This window comes from Eumetopias jubatus, unplaced genomic scaffold (genome assembly GCF_037043125.1).
Source record: "Eumetopias jubatus isolate StellerSeaLion01/CBP00866 unplaced genomic scaffold, mEumJub1_p1.0 scaffold_5, whole genome shotgun sequence".
NCBI classification, from domain to species: Eukaryota; Metazoa; Chordata; class Mammalia; order Carnivora; family Otariidae; genus Eumetopias; species Eumetopias jubatus.
Genome location: NW_028274811.1, coordinates 127,526,366 through 127,539,681, shown reverse-complemented (window position 1 = coordinate 127,539,681; position 13,316 = coordinate 127,526,366). Strand labels below are relative to the sequence as shown.

Here is a 13,316-nt window from a genome sequence, read left to right as displayed (position 1 = left end):
AGAGCACTTATGCAAACCTACAGTTGGGCCAAATCAGCTAACACAAAGCCTATTTTATAATAAAGCACTGACTATCTCATGTAATTTACTGAATACTATACTGAAAGTGAAAAACAGCAAGGTTGTATGGGGACAGACGGTTGTAGGGGTACCGGTTGTTTCCCTCCTGATGGTGTGGCTGACTGGGAGGTGTGGCTCCCTGATGTCCCCCATATTGAGACAGAGGGAGACAGAGACAGAGAATCTTAGCCCAGGAAAAGATCAAAACTCAAAGTTCGAAACATGGTTTCTACTGAATGCATACTGCTTTCACACTATCATAAAGTCAAAAAACTGTAAGCTGAACCCTGGTAAGCTGGGAATGGCCCATACTTAACTGTGATACTTAATATAGGCATAAGATATTGTGCATGTATTCAAAACCTGCTAGGCCTGCACTAGCCTCTCTGGGGAAAGATAAAGTAGAAACTAGAGTTCTTTTGTTTTTCTTTTTTTTCTTTTATTATGTTATGTTAGTCACCATACATTACATCATTAGTTTTTGATGTAGTGTTCCATGATTCATGTTTTTGTATAACACCCAGTGCTCCATGCAGTACGTGCCCTCCTTAATACCCATCACCGGACTAACCCTCCTCCCTCCCCTCTAAAACCCTCAATCTGTTTCTCGGAGTCCATAGTCTCTCATGGTTCATCTCTCCCTCCGATTCCCCCCCTTCATCTTCCCCTTCCTTCTCCTAATGTCCTCCATTCTATTCCTTATGTTCCACAAATAAGTGAAACCATATGATAATTGACTTTCTCTGCTTGACTTATCTCACTTAGCATAATCTCCTCCAGTCCCCTCCATGTTGATGTAAAAGTTAGGTATTCATCCTTTCTGAAGGCTGAGTAATATTCCATTGTATGTATGGACCACACTTCTTTATCCATTCGTCTGTTGAAGGGCATCTCAGCTCTTTCCACAGTTTGGCTATTGCGGACATTGCTGCTATGAACATTGGGGTGCCTATGGCCCTTCTTTTCACTACATCTGTGTCTTTGGGGTAAATACCGAGTAGTGCAATTGCTGGGTCATAGGGTAGCTCTTAAGCTCAAGATGTTCTCTCATTTACTGGAGAAGGAAAATAAAAAAGCCATCAGCCAGAAACTGAGAATCATATAAACAATAAATGATTAAAAGCCACTCAGAGTGCAGATAAGCGTTCGGAGGGAAAAGAGATCAAGCTGGATTCAATGAGCAGCTGTATTTTCCAGTCACCGACCAGACCCTGAGATCACAGAAGTGAATAAAATCAACTTTACTTCCATTGAGGTGCTCTCCGTCCAGTGAGCAGATGGAACAGACTTCCTTCTCAAGGAGGGAGGTAGATTTTCGGGGTGAATGTAACTAGACAGAGGAGAAAGGAGAGCAGATGGGGTGACCAGGATGAACAAAGGTGCAGGGAGAAGGCTCGATGATGCAGCTCTTCAAAAATTCACAATGGCCTGGAGAATTCCAAACTGCCTAATCCTAAACTGTTTTCATTTGCCAAATGATTAGGGGACATTAGCTCTCCTTTGTGTTATGTTTTTCTTATTAAAATGAGCTTGTATTTCTAAACCAACACACAATGGGATGGTGGGGTGAACCCAGAGAGCCTGCAAAAGGGCTGCCGACGGAAGCAAAATGTTAATTTTGCTGCAGAGACTCCATGAAGTGAACATTTCCCATGTCCGCAGCTGAGTAGTAAGTCATTATGGTTCCCAGCATATGAATATGAAAATTGAGCAATGCCAACTAGATAAGCTGAAAGCATTTAAGAGGAATGAGTGAAGCTTGTTCTTCCCAGTAAGAACGTGTACCTTACACAATCATAGTTGCCTCTCTTGACAACCTAGCAGTAGGACAGCAGGTATTACTAACCCTGTTTTCCAGATAGGTCAATTTCATTTTAAAAAAGTTTACATTAGGGGGCATAAACACACAGATCGATGGAGCTGAATAGAGAACCCAAAGGTAGACCCACGTGAAGATGCCTAACTGACTTCTGGCAAAGCTGGAACAATTAGATATCCGTAGACAAAACAAACAAATGAAAAACCTTGGCCTAAGCCTTCTTTCTTATATAAAAATTACTTCAGAATGTATGAACATAATAAAAAAATGTATGAATGTATGGATTTAATCATAAAATGTAAAACTATAAAATTATTGTTAAAAAGAGAAAATCTTTGAGATCTAGGACTAAGCAAAGTGTTCTTAGACCACCCATGAAAGGACAAACTAATGAATTAAACCTCGTCAAAATTAAAAACTTTTGCCCTGGAAAAGCCAATGTGAAGCACAGAGCTTCACTCTAGGGTGACAAAAATGTTCTAATGTTGACTGTGGTGATGGCTGAACCACTCTGTGCATATGCGAAAAGACAATGAATTGTACACTTTTTTAAAAATGTTTTTTATAGTATTCTGATTTTTTACACATCATTTTTCAAATCTCAAATTTAAAGATTTTATTTATTTGACAGAGACAGACAGCAAGAGAGGGAACACAGCAGGGGAAGTGGAAGAGGGAGAAGCAGGCTTCCTACGGAGCAGGGAGCCCGATGCGGGGCTCGATCCCAGGACCCCAGGATCCTGACCTGAGCCAAAGGCAGATGCTTAACAACTGAGTCACCCAGGTGCCCCAAATTGTACACTTTAAATGGGTGAATTATATGTATGTGAATTATGTCTCAACAAAGCTGTCATTTAAAAAAAAAAAAAAGCCTAGGGGCGCCTGGGTGGCTCAGTTGGTTGAGCATCTGCCTTCGGCTCGGGTCGTGATCCCGGGGTCCTGGGATCGAGTTCCCCATTGGGGTCCGTGCTCAGCAGGGAGCCTGCTTCTCCCTCTCCCTCTGCCTGCCTGTCTGCCTACTTGTGATCTCTCTCCCTCTGTCAAATAAATAAATAAAATCTTTAAAAAGTTAAATAAAAAATAAAATAAAAGCCTATGTGAAGAGGATGGGAAAACAAGCTGCAGACTGGAAGGAAATATATACAAATCACATATCTAACAAAAGACTAGTATCAAGACTATATAAGGAATTCTCAAAACTCAATGATAAACAAAAAAAAAATCAAATTAAAAATAAGCAAAAGACAGAAACAAACATTTCACTGAAGAAGATATACAGATGTCAAAAAAGCACATGAAGGGATGTCCAACATTACTTATTAGGGAGATGAAAATTAAGCACAGGTATCACTACGTATCTATCAAGAACGCTAAACTAAAATAGTGACAGTATCACCATTGTGATATTGGACGTGCAGCAACTGGATCACTTATCCACAGCTGGTGGGAGTGTAAAATGCTATAGCCACTCTGGAAAACACTTGGGTAGTTTCTTATAAAACTACCCATGCAATTATCATGTGACCCAACAATTTTACTCCTGGGCATTTATCCTAGAGAAATGAGAACTTACCCAAAAACCAGTACACAATGTGTGGAGAAACTTTATTTCTAATAACCAATAACTAGACACAGTCCAGCTGTCCTTTCACAGGTGAATGGTTAAACAAATTATGGTACATACATGTCATGGAATACTACTCAGCACTGAGAGGGACAAACTATTGATACACACAACAACCTGGCTGAGTGTCTAGGGAATGATGCTGAGTGAAAAAGCCAATCCCAGAAGGTTATGTGCTGTATCATTCCATGTACAGGACATTTCAAAATGAAAACAACTTTAGAAAATGTTACAACAGCTTGGTGGTTGCCCGAGGTTAGGAATGAAGGATGGGGAGCATCGAGGCGTGGAGGTGGTATGGTCACAAAAGCAACATGAGGGATTCTCCTGGGGAAGGAACTAGTCAGTATCCCAACTATGTCAGTAGATGCATGAAGCCATACATATAGTAAAATTGTGCAGAACTAATATCACACATGCACACAAATCCATACAAACGAGTACAAGGAGGTTGGGGAAATCTGAGTAAGATCATTGGGTAATGTCAATGTCAACGATCTGATTGTCATGTTGTACTATTGTTTGGTAATATGTTACCATTGGGTTAAAGTGGGTACAGAGTATGTTGGAACTCTTTCTATTGTATCTTACAACTGTATGTTAATCTACAATTATTTCAATAAAAGCTTCATTAAGATAAAAGAAATTCTTTGTCTGAGCTCACATAGGAGCAGCAAAAGCAAAAACTAAATTTAAATCTCCCAATTCTTAGTCCTACTCAATGACTCACCACCATTGAGTCACTGGAAACCTGAAAAAGAAAAATGACAGGGATGTTTGGGGCTCTGTGGCTTTGGGAGATTTTTCATTTTCATTTCAAATGGCTTCAGGCAGACTATGGGAAAGGTACTGTGCCTATGGTTGGGGGATGTGTATCTCCAGATTTTATCCCCAGAAATTGAGTCCCCATTTGGTAAAGGACCTGGAAGACTAGAGTCCCTGTCCTGATTTTAAGGCCAATACAAAAGGCCTTCAGGGCCTCTTGCTTAGACAACCCTTCTGAGCTTCTGATCTGTGTTTCCTGCCTGAGTGGACTGAGCACCAAGAAGAGCATCCTCTGAGGAACAGAGGTAGGGTAGGGAAAGGGAAATTGTCCATAACAATAACAGCATGTATGATATAATCCCAGGAATGGAAATTAGAGAGCTATGCATAAATAAATACAAACAAATAAGACAAAGTAAATCAAATACAGTTAGCCTATAAAAAGGCCCAGCTGGGCTAAAACCTGCTAAGGGAATTTCTCCAGATTTTGCTTCCCAACATCCAACCACCCTTAGAAACTTCATCCTCTTCTGGCTTTCTTGGAGAGGCAAGACCACTGTTCTCTTCACACATCTGTTCTTCCTTCCTTCATTACTAGCTGGGCCTGTGGCTGGCTGGTTCCTCCTTTTATTAAGTGTGACCCAATGAGCTCCATCTGCATGCGTTATGGACCATACAGGTGAGCGTCTACTTCTTTCCTTTGAGTTTCCCTTGAAACTCAAAATGGGGTGGCAACCAGCATACCTGTCCCAGGACAGCCCCTGGGAGCAGGCCTGAGACAAGAAGAAGTTATCCAAACGTGGATGTCTAAAATTACCAAGAAGCTCTCCTCATATTTTGTATGTTCAAAATATAAAGTAAGATTAAACAAAATTAAAAAGCTCATCCAGGCCATGGGAAAAGGTGATTTGAGACTGCCATATAAAGTGAGAGCCAATCCCCAGACTTCGGGACAGGGACTCTAGTCTTCCAGGTGCTTTACCAAATGGAGACTTAATTTCTAGGGATAAAATCTGAAGATACACACCACCTAACCATAGGCACACTACCTTTCCCATAGTCTGCCTGAAGCCATTTGAAATGAAGATGAAAAATCTCCCAAAGCCACAGAGCCCCAAACATCCCTGTCATTTTTCTTTTTCAGGTCTCCTGTCAATGTCAACTTAAAGGATAATGACAACCACCAACAGCAAACTTTAAAGGATTTTTGTAGTCCAGGCACCAGATCAAATGGATTTTCTGGGTATTCACAGATGGCCAAAAACAGATTAAAGTCTCCCATAACCTATTCCACGGAAGAAGTGTTATTAACGCTACACTAAATGACTTTGTTCACAGAACCTTAACGAGCACAAAGTTCAATCTGATACATACCTAGGGCTTCATTCTCCCCTCAGGCACTCCAAGTAATAAAGATATTGATATCAATAATTTGTATAAAGTAGCTTCCAGCACTGGTTCTAGAGGCAGCCCTGCTTCCCTACAGGATGCTCTCTCTTTTGCTACAGTGTTACATGGCATTCATGGTGATCGAGTCTGTGAAGACATATACACGCCTTCTCAATCATCAAAGAAATCCTTGTGCCCATCTGAGCTCCCCTATTGAAGTCTTTTATCACTTCTGTGATTTTAAATGCTGAGGGCACATGGGGACACAGATAAGAGTATAAGTTAAGCAGAAGGTGCAATTTGTCTGAACCCTTCAGCAGCTAATGGTTCTGGACAAAAGAGAGCTTCAAGTGAACTCACCCAACACAAAAACATTGCTGGAAGTGCCTGTGAGTGGCAAATGGCACCGTCTATTTTTTACTTCAGTTCCCCCAAGCCTTCCTAGGTAAGCATTGCTTTCTTTTATGAACCAACTACCCATTTCTACTGAAATCACAGAGTCTCCCTAGGACCTTCTCATGGTACTCCTGAGATTTGGAGAAGTTGGTGGTTTTGGTGTTGGGTCTGTACAACCAATGAGCTGAAATCCATAGGTTTTCAATGATGTTGGCAAATGACTTAAGTTTTCCATCTGTAAAGACTAACAACGCCGTCCACTTCAGGGCTGTGTCCTCTACAGACCCTGCCTGGTATGTAATAGATAGTAAAGACGTAAATGGTAACTCCTTCCCTGAATCCGTGAACTCCCTCCTTTTGAAACCACCCCAACCTCTCCTTTCTCCTGCCTCCCTCATTCTCCAGCCCATGCCTTTGTGGAGCCCCTCCTTCTCGGAACTTCATCCCCACCAGGCTCACTCTGATTCTTGAAAGCATCCTGCTCTGTCCCACCTTAGGGCCCCCACAATTAGATGCTGTTTGTGCTGCTTGGCACACTCTTTCCTTCCTCCTTCATCTCCCTGACTCCGGGCCTCCTTCAGACCTTAGCTCAAACGCCCCTTCCTCACGGGCCCTTACCCAACCTCCCTGCCTAGAATAAATCTCTCATAAACGCAGGGCTCTCGTGCCACGATGTACTCCCTTTTCACGTACTTATCACACTTGTAATTTTATATTTATTTGAGTGTTTATACATTAATGTCAATCTCCACCACTAGACTATAAGTGCTTTGAAGGCAGAAACCACATTTAAAGGCAGGGACTTTATCCCCAGCTCAGGACCCAGACAATGTCCTTCACATCCAAATCCCAGCCCAGCGAGTAACTGACTTGCCCTACTCAAATCATTCCCTGAAACATCCCCCCCCTTCTAGACTCACCCTATCCTCCCCATCCAACTTAACGTGGAACGTTTCAAGGCATATTATTACTGATTCCCGCCAGGGGTGACAACCATTGGTAACCTGGCCCCATTGTTAGATATCATACAATTTGTACTGCCGACTTGCTGTTTTTGCTTTCTTTTCAATTATTATTTTGAAACACTTGTGACATACTTTGGATCCACAAGTGGCTCAGGAAATCCTAAATTAAAGCCCTTGCAGAGCTGCAGCTGGTGCAGCCAGGCCTCCGGGACCCGGGGTCCGTGCTACACAAACAGACTCTGGTGTCCTTCCAAACACACTGCATGGTCCAAGCACCACGCCCCGCCATCAGTCTCAGAAGGAATGGAATAGGTCAACAGACACAAGAGCAACATCCTGTCACAGAAACGAAATGCAAAATTAATGCCACAAGTGAACATCATCACTGCCTCCCTCCCTGCCCATCCAGTCTCCTCTCTAAAAATGTCTATAGGGCTGCAATTGCAGTATTAGTTATCTGTTGAAACCCAGGTACGAGTACTACTACATACAGAGAATAGAATGGAGTCTGGAGAGATGGAGGGCCCTGAGGACACAGGCAGAACAGAGGTCAGTAGTTTAATCTTCCTTTTGAGCATAGAATGATGTTGATGTGCAGAGTCTCAAAAGCCAAATTAACACTGCTTCTTAGAAGCTCCTGAGTGACTGTGATTTACCTCCCTTGGCCTTAGTTTCTTCATCTAGAAACAGAACATACTGGAATTTATCTGATGGAATTATTATAAGCATTAAATGAGTTGATGCATAAAACACCTCTAACAGTAGCAGACACGCTGTAAAAAAATTTAATAAATGTTAATTATTACTATTAATAATTAATTCGATAAATAAAAACTGGCTGGAAAGCCTTGTCACTGTCAAGTAATAGCCAAGGTAGCCTCGGGGTTTTGGATGATAAGAGCAGGTCTCAATATATTGCCCAGATGCATCTAGAACCCAGACAGTTAAGCTTTCAAGTGCTCTTCAAAGGTAGGCCTCAAATATAGACAAAGATAATGGGGATGGAAAAGAACTGCATGCAGAAGGAGAAGCAGGTTGTGAAAACGAAGTCATGAAATCCCCATCTTTGCAGTAGATCTGCCTCTTCCAGGTGGGATGAGTCTGCAGCACGAAGGGGAATGGATTCAGCGGAGTACGAACGAGAGTGAAGAAGTTACCATGGGTCTTAGGGGTGCCAGAGGTTGGGAAGAGGGTCAGTGAGGCTTGACAAGGTAAAGGACAGAGTCAGGGCCAAGTCCAAGATCAGTGAAGCAGACACGCTATGACTATTCATGTAATAAACTGGCAAAGACGAACGAGTTTGGCTTCTCAAACTGAAACCCCATTCCTCCTGAGCCTGTGGGGAGCCCCTCTTGTACAAAGAGATGGATCCAAATGAGATAAGCTCATGTCCTCCTGCTGCACACTGGGGCTTTGGCTCACTCAACCCAACATCTGGTCTTGAGACTGCGGAGTCGCCTGTGGACCACTGGCTGGATCGTGGCTTGGACCCAACAGCAGTTCAGGTCACAGGAGAACACGGGTCTGGCTAGACTTCATGGAGCTTGGCCTCATTTTAAAATAAATTTGGAACTTGGTAGAGAGGCACATCTTGATTTTAAACAAATACTAGTCAAATACCCCAAATTCCACCCTGGATTTGTACATGTGGAAGGCCTATAATCTGGAGCCTTAAAGCTCTGAATTGTTTCTGAAACTAAGGAGATGCTTCCCACTCAGTTCTTATCATAGCGTAAAACGCAACAAGGGGAAAAATCAGTATTATCAAAAGGGCCAATCAGGGAGCTACACTTAGCACACATTGTTTTATCAAGATGTGTTGTACATGGATGTGTCCGTCAACAGCCGCAGAGAGTGCTAGTAGCTCATTGCTGAGGAAACCGAGTTCTAGGGAAGGCAAACAGAACCAAGTAAACAGAAGCCACCAACATACAAAATAATGTCCTTATTAGTTCTTACAAAGAGCTTTTCGAAAGGGCAGATTTAAAGCCAGAACTATCTTTTTCTGATTCATTCTAAAGCACTTTGGATCTTCAAAACTACAAAAGGGCATCACAAACTGGAATTTGAAAATGGACCCAGAATGGGACTTCAATTTATATATATATATATATACATGTCCTGCTTTATTTCACAAAGGGGTTAACGTGGTTCCCAAATGTAGACACTATGTTAACTTATCTCCAGATTAACTTAAATCACACCATAGCAAAAAAGAAAGAAAAATAAGAGGGAGGCGATAAAATGAGTGAAAAATTATAAGACTAACAAACTGGTTACTATCTTCTATCTTTTTTGCTTTGGTTGGTCCACAAACTTAGCTACAGTTCTAGCTATTACTGAAAAAAAGGGAAACATGATTAGTTGTTCAAGTCAGACAAATGTTGATACGACAAAAACCTACTGACCAGGAGAAGGGAAACTATGAGAACTGAAAAAAACAAAACAAAACAAAACAAAAAACATTAAGGCCTAGTTACTATCATTCAGAGTGAGAGTCTAAAAGATCTAGTTTGGCAATGATCTCCTTTCCAGGGTGGCCGTGTGACTGACTTGGTTGGACACCTGTAATCAAGGTAGAGACCAGAAGCCTGGGTGTGGGCTTGGTTGTGATACTACTTATTTGTATCGGGATGTCTGATAAAATAATGGTCCATAACTATTTCTGGGAAAAGGACCTTTACAAAATTTAACTATCTATTCTCAGGGTCTGTTGAATTGCTGGAGTTCTTTTTCTTTCTTTCCTTTTTTGTTCTCCCACTGCACACAGCAGTGGGTGGGGGGGGTGGGGCGGGTCTGAGTGGGTGGGTGGGTGGGTCCTATATATATTATCTCTGTCTGTATCTGCATTTGTGACCCAGTTGTGTAGCTGAAGCTCTAAGCCGCTGGGATGTGTATATAAAAGAGATAGTGGTAGGCTGCGTTATTTGAGCTCATGAACTTTGCTCATGTCTGATGGGGCTTCTTTACAGCAGATGGTTCTTAAATATGACCTCCCAGTTTTCACTCTGAAATAGAAATTAGTTACTTTAGTTAGAAGTTATAAATGAGTGGTTGAGATACACTGAGAACAACAGTGCCCAACAAATATAAGTATAAAAATGTGTGTGTACAAAATCATCGGATGTGTTTTTATCAATGAAAAAAGAAAGTAACTCCATCTCACAAAAAACACCCGACTGTGCGGCTGTGAAAAAAAGACTGGTAAGACCCAAGACCTGAATGGGAACAGGATGGAGAGGGTTCGATGAAAAGGGAACTTTACTCGCCTTTCTTTATAAAGCCTGTAAATTTAAGGCTGCTAAGAAGAAACGTGTTAAAAATGTTGACAGAGCTGGCTCAATTTTCATTAAAAAAATGCTCACGTGGGCGCCTGGGTGGCTCAGTTGGTTAAGCGACTGCCTTCGGCTCAGGTCATGATCCTGGAGTCCCGGGATCGAGTCCCGCGTCGGGCTCCCTGCTCAGCGGGGAGTCTGCTTCTCCCTCTGACCCTCCCCTCTCTTGTGTTCTCTCTCTCTCTCATTCTCTCTCTCAAATAAATAAACAAAATATTTAAAAAAAATGCTCACGTATTTTTTGCTATCAAATATGACATTCATGCAAAATTAAAGTGTGGTTTTCTTTCCATTAAAATGATAAATTGGCCTTGGAGTATTCAGTCTTCTCTTAACAAGGGTAGTTATTTATCTTCTGTGTCATTTGTCCAGATAACGGAGATTTTGCTTTTCCCCAAAATACTTTTTGTGTTGTGTGCTGCCTCTGTATGTACTTAATTTTATATAACAAAGAAGAGAGGGCTCAAAGGGCTGAAGTTCCTTATGTTATTCTTTTTTTTTTTATTATGTTCAGTTAGCCACTGTATAAGTACATCATTAGTTTTTGATGTAGTGTTCAGTGATTCACTAGTTACATATAACACCCAGTGCACATCACCACACATGCCCTCCTTAATACCCATCACCCTGTTACCCCTTACCCCCCTCCCTTCTGAGACCCTCAGTTCGTTTCCTGGGGTCCATAGTCTCTCATGGTTCATCTCCCTCTCTGATTTCTTCCCATTCAGTTCTCCCTCCCTTCCCCTGTAGTCCTTGGTGCAATTGCTTATGTTCCACATATGAGTGAAACCATATGATAATTGTTTTTCTCTGCTTGACTTACTTCACTTAGCATAATATCTTCCAGTTCCATCTATATCAATGTAAATGCTGGGTATTTCCTTTCTGATGGCTGAATAATACTCCTTATGTTATTCTTGACATATTTATTTCTGAATATTGGATTACTGTTTGGTAAATAAATTATGAGGCAAAGCCATATACTATTGTTTGGCAGTTAGACTTCTGTTTGAATAAGTACCTGCCCTCCTCTGATGGCACTTTTTGATGCTGCCTTTTCAAATTAAGACACTAAATTCAGAAAAAAAAATGTCATTGCCAAAGTGTTTTTAAGAGTTAAATCATCTTTGGCACTTGTTACATCACAAAAATGCCAACAACCCACTTTTTCACCTTGACACTAATGCTGTAACCCTCTTGTGTCAAGATAGTTGTTTGCATAGATTTGTTAAAAATCTGTCTTTTTCTTTTACAGAGATATAATAGAACACATTGATTACTAAACTTGGGCCACACCTGGAGTGTCATACCTGAATTAAATCGCATTTCCTCCGGTACAACAAGCTCACTATTAAGCAACAAAGGTTGGGCTTCATATGTAGAATTAACACCTACAAAACCATCCTTCGAGGAGTACCCGGGTGGTTCAGTCGGTTAAGCGTCTGCCTTTGGCTCAGGTCATGATCTCGGAGACCTGGGATCAAGCCGTGCATCAGGCTCTCTGCTCAGTGGGGAGTCTGCTTCTCCTTCTCCCTCTCCCTCTCTGTTCTCTCTCTCTCTCAAATAAATAAATAAAATCTTAAAAAAAAAAATCCTCGGAAACTGGTATGCATCTACTCTGTGGTTTACTGGGTTCCAAGCGCATGGGCAGTAAGGAGAATCATCACTTCCTGCAGTCTTGGAGCTTTAGCAATTTGGGGGAACCTCGAGAAGAGAAGATTGCATGCGGAGTTGTAGGCACCGTAGGTAAAACCTGGATAGAGGTGAAGTTCTTCATTTTGTTTCTCTAGCTTTGGAATAGATAAGCTTCTAAGGAGGATTAAAAGAAACATTTGGGGTGGTGATCTCCGGAATAATAGAGGTTACTGAGATGCAATCCTAGATTTTTTACGAAGTCTCCAGACTGAAGCTACAGACTTCTCTGGCTCCTGCAGCTGCTTAGGTTCTCGTGGTGGCCCATGTGCTGATGGGTGGCTTGTGGCATGTATGCAGCTCCTCTGTAAATGAGGCTGGCACAGGACATAAACTGCAATGAGACCAGCCTTCTCTTGTGATCAAAAATAATCTTAGGAGACTGTTTAAGACCACACAGGGGACTAGTAACAAAAAATATCCAAATCTTGGAAGAAAAGCAAGAAGATAACTGGGCAATCTTTGTTATCACGCAGGAAGTTGTCTAATGAGCCCACCCAAGGTTCATCTGACTCTCCAGGCTCAGGGATCTAACTTTGTTTGACTTAACTATTTACTACTGATAAGGGCCCAGGCATTTACAACTCTGTAAAGATAGATGTTAATTTGTAGAAAACTTATAAACTACAAATGCTTTTTGTCCAGTGGATAAGATAACCCAAAGGTTATGGTTTTATTGGCCTATGAAGGAAATGAACCAGTTGTATATCTAAATTAGCAACGTGACTGAAGTTTCTTCTTTATTGAAGTGTTCTTTTTGTTTTCCCTTTACTGGCTGGTTATAGGTTAGTTTTCCATGTCGTATGAATCGAATCTGTTATCTGCTGGTCCTCTCTTTACTGTGGCAATTAAAACCTGGCACACGCTCACCAGAATTTGGATCAGAACTGTGCCTTTTTTATTCATTGAGAATTATATTTTGATATGAACCAAGGAACACAGTTTAGCCACAAACAAAATAAATTTAAAATAACGTGAGTAATTTACTTGCCAGGATGAATCATCACAATGATCATTAATCTCTCAAACTCCATCCCTCTGAAAATCCCCCTAAAATCTACTCCCCCAACCCAAGCCCAAAGGCTTCAGATTCTCCTCCACTTTCGCTGCCCTCCGAATTCTCCAGTATAAATGCCCTCCCTCCAAAAAACTAGTCTAAGTACAACTAAGCCCTACTCAGAAGATAGAGGAGTGTCACTGAGCTTGCCAAACAGAATCCTTATTTTTTTGGTTCAGGGAGAGGAAAATCTAAGGGCGTGCGCACAATCCAA

The 13,316-nt window shown here is 41.5% G+C and overlaps 1 protein-coding gene across 2 annotated transcripts in view; it reads right to left on the bottom strand.

The window, feature by feature from the left end:
- Positions 1–13,316, bottom strand: part of ADAMTS12 (ADAM metallopeptidase with thrombospondin type 1 motif 12) — a 297,496-nt gene that overhangs the window by 141,810 nt on the left and 142,370 nt on the right. The window lies entirely within an intron of this gene.